We start from the raw sequence: 4,016 nt of genomic DNA on the forward strand, positions 1-4,016 counted from the left end.
GACAATGAATAACTGGAAATCACTAAAATTCCCCATGCGGATGCATGTCATTGGTTAATCAATTTCCTCTGTAACTCAGTCGATAGCCAATAAGAGAACGTATAAATGTAATATATCGTTTTTTCGCTTTTTATTTAACACAACGATTAATGATAATTATAAGCTATAAACCTTGCTTGATCAATAAGAAACTTATATACGGAAGCACATATCATAGTATGTTGTAGTTATCGAGAACTAAGGTAACAAAGGTTCGGCCCCAGTGAAACGCATACTCCCTCGTCTTCGCCAACCGAAGGTTGGCAGCAGTCGGGAGAAAAACTTAACGGAGAACTATTACCTCTTCTAAGACAATCACATCGTTTGCTGAGTAAAATAAAATTATTGGAGCAGTATCTTTTTCAGATCATAACTTGGGGGTGTTTCCTGTTTGTATCGTTTATAGTTTTCAGCTATTCCATGTCACGTTCTGACTGTTGTTTTGACATTTTTAATCTTTTTTTTTCAGTATCTCTTCTCCACCTCTATCTCTAGGTATCTGGATTTTTATTTCTCTCGGTCCTCCTAGAGAAGAGAAAGAAAAGGGGAGAAGCGCGAGAAAGAAAGAGAGAAGAATAATTTTTGTTTATTATAGTTGTGGATACATATTGTGAGCTTCGTTGCGGATACTGGATTTTCTTACGTTTTTCCACATTGCTTTGCATGGCAATATGGTACGAAGGAGATCGTAAGAGTTGAGTATGTGCGTGTGCGTCTTCGTGTTTGTGTACCTGTGCGTGCTCCGTGTCCGCTGCAGTTTTTCTTGTTCGGCCGGGAGCGGGGGTGCTCCTGCCTCTCTTTCCTGTTTTTTGTCGTTCTTCGGCGTCCCTCGTGCTAGATGCAGTAGTAAATTGGTCACCGAGTCCCACAGTGCTCCGACTAGATGTATTGACCATCCATATATAGTGTGCAGTGCGTAACCGTGTATGATGGTGTCGATTATTAGTTTGGCGTCCTTGCGAAGAAGTATATTCCGATTAATCCTGCAGTTGCATTGCCAAAAATTAAGAACGTTCCCCAGATTTTCTTCCAGGCGTTCTCTGTGATTTTCTGTAAGGAATTTTCGTCCAAGAGGTAGATAGTGACATCCCTTGTGCTATGGTCGGTTCCCCCATTACGCCTCGTGCTACGGTGTTCAGTATTCCGACCTTTTCGGCGGGAAACATTATGTGATCCCTCAGTTTTTCGAGGTCCTGATTGGTGTAAATGCCGCTTGCAGCCAAGGATCCTGGATCGCTGTAATGCCAGGTAGGCTTGGTCATCGGTTCCATTATCATGGGTGCTTTGCTGTATTCCACGTTCGGTGTAATGCGGTACCATCCGTCGTTTAGCTGGTACATTGGAAACTCGACACCTTGTTCAGCATGTTTGAATAATAATTGACTTTATATAAATGGAGGAGGAGCCTCCATTCTCACGACTCCCCTAGTCCCTGCCTCGGCATTTTCCTTAGTCCCACGAGAAAACTCCAATCAAAAACCGTGGGAGAGGCAGTCTTCTTTACGAAAACAACGTTTTCCTCTAAGAAGTCTTCGGCTGTCGATTGTATTTGCCATTAACTGTTAATGGCAAATTCTTCAAACATTTTGAGATTAAAATCATAATGCTTTAAAAACTCTTTATATCTAATTTAATAATCGATTTAAATTTTGATGCTAATAAGCATTTTCATTAACTCACTGTAAAAAATCATTGCGAAAAATAACCTAACCAGGGTTTTAATTTGGACTCTCTTACATTCCGTGATGTACATTGTAATGGGACATGGTATCGTTTATTTTATTCTTTGCATTTTTCTTGAAACCCTACTTGCTTAACTTGGTCCAGTCAATTGCTATACTCCCGCTCTTAGGTTTGGTCGGTTGAGTTTCTACCACGTGGGGTGTTGCCGTGTGAGCCTCCTTCATAGTTGGTATCATTTGTAGAGCTTGATCTCTCTTTGCTTCTTGGAGTCCTTGTATTCTTGTTTCCGCCACTCCAATCTTGTTTTGACAGTCTTGAAGGTTTGTCAAGATTCTTTCACAGGTTTTTTTTTTTGCTTGTTTCATGGTTTTTCCTGGCTTGTGCTTTGGCCTGCTCCTGTCCTTCTTCTAGTCTTGTTACTCCTATGGATAGATCAGTTATTATGTTCTTTATTTCACGGAGGAGAGTTAGTATGTCATCCTGTCGTGTGGTTCTTTTTGGTTGTTCCATTATCTTTTGAGTAGGTTGAGGTATGTGACGGGATCTTTTCCTTGCCTTTGGTCTGTCTGGATTCTCATCGTTGTCTTTCTCCCGGTATATGAGCCCTATGTCTCCTCCTGATGGCAAGATCCTGATGGGAGGTTCTCCGCATCCATGGGGTCAGGGGGCTTCCCCGCTAATTGTTGACCACTTATTACTTGAGATTCTTGCTGAAAATACTCCTGGCCCTCCTGATGCAGGTGTGATCCCAGGTAGCAAGGTGACGTCTATTTAACGTCATTTTTTGGTCATGTTCTGACGATTGCGACGTTATGAAATGACGTCAAAGTGCCGTAAAAATGACGTACTTTTGTCTCATCTCCGTGACGTCATATATTGACGTCACTAATACGTAATTAATGACGTCGACGGGACGAAATAAAAGTACGTCAGATTTTGAACATTTGGACGTCATCTTGGAATGGCATCACAAGACTGACCATAAAATGTCAAATAGACGACAACTTTTTAATCTACATTATTTTTTATGAAATTAAAATGTTAAAATGTCCACTTGATAAACGTTTATAAAAAAACGTTTTTTTTTCTTTATCTATGAAAAAAAAAACGCTTTTTTAACTGTTTCTTTACGTATCATGTGCATATAGCCCCGCTTTCTCAAGGCGGTCACCCATCCTAGTACAGTACCGCGCCCGTTGTTGCTTGACTTCGATGATCCAGTGAACAGTGACGATCTTCTGACCCTGATGCTTCCTTAGTAACTGTACTTGTCTATAACAAGTACATCTTTAAAGTGTTCAAAAATCTTGTAATGATATCTTCTTGATAGCTATAACACTGCATGAAATAGTTATCATTGTCTTATAAACGTCCATTATTAGTCGCCGACGTCATAGACCAAAAATGACTAAAAATAGACGTCATTATGTCGATGTCGTCTTCTGACGTCACTTTGCTCCTTGGGTTGGATACTGGTCTACAAACTGACGAACCAGATACGTCGTGTTAACGTCAGTCAACTAACGTCTTTTATTAGTCTAAAGTCTGACGTCTCAGGTACGTCGTGTTAAAGTCAGTTAACTAACATTTTTTATTAGTCTAAAGTCTGACGTCTCAGGTACGTCGTATTAACGTCAGTTAACTAACATCATTTATTGGTCTATAATCTGACGAACCAGGAACGTCGTATTAAAGCGATTTAACTAACGTCTTTTATTGGTCGAAATTCTGACGTCTCAGATACGTCGTACAATGGATAAATAACTAACGTCATTAAATGGGCACTAATCTAACGTTACTTGGACGTTATAGTTTGGTTAAATTGTCGAAGTGTTTTTATGGTTATACAAATGACGTCAATGGTACGTTATAATAAGGTCATTCTACGATTAGTTATTATTTCGTCAAAAAAGTCACGACATTTATACGTCTTAAGTTGGTAAAATGACGTCGTACCCAAAAAATGACGATTATTGACGTCATATTAACGTCACCTTGCTACCTGGATGTCTGGTTCATGATAGTCCAGGATGGTGACATATGGTTCAATCATTCTTTTAATGTACGGATACAAGAACAAACATGTGGATATGACTTTAGTCTCTCTTGTTTCTGTGGCACAATTCAAAAAGGGAAATAGGTCCAGCTCTGTGGCATTGTAAGCATATGGAGCAGGGTTGATCTTGTAGACAACATGGTGGGGTGGGATATCAGGCACCAGTCCTTTGGTTTCCTCTTGACCAACTAATCCCTCTATATTCTCTCAGAATTAGCGGCATCTACAAATCCTCTAA

General features: G+C 40.0%; 1 pseudogene; it reads right to left on the bottom strand.

Annotated features, from left to right (window-relative positions):
• Positions 1 to 628: 628 nt before the first annotated feature.
• LOC139787385 (uncharacterized) lies at positions 629 to 1,379 on the bottom strand (annotated as a pseudogene).
• Positions 1,380 to 4,016: the final 2,637 nt, after the last annotated feature.

This window comes from Temnothorax nylanderi, unplaced genomic scaffold (genome assembly GCF_030848795.1).
Source record: "Temnothorax nylanderi isolate EJ_2023f unplaced genomic scaffold, tnyl_v1.0 TNYL_tig1487_pilon, whole genome shotgun sequence".
Taxonomy (NCBI): domain Eukaryota; kingdom Metazoa; phylum Arthropoda; class Insecta; order Hymenoptera; family Formicidae; genus Temnothorax; species Temnothorax nylanderi.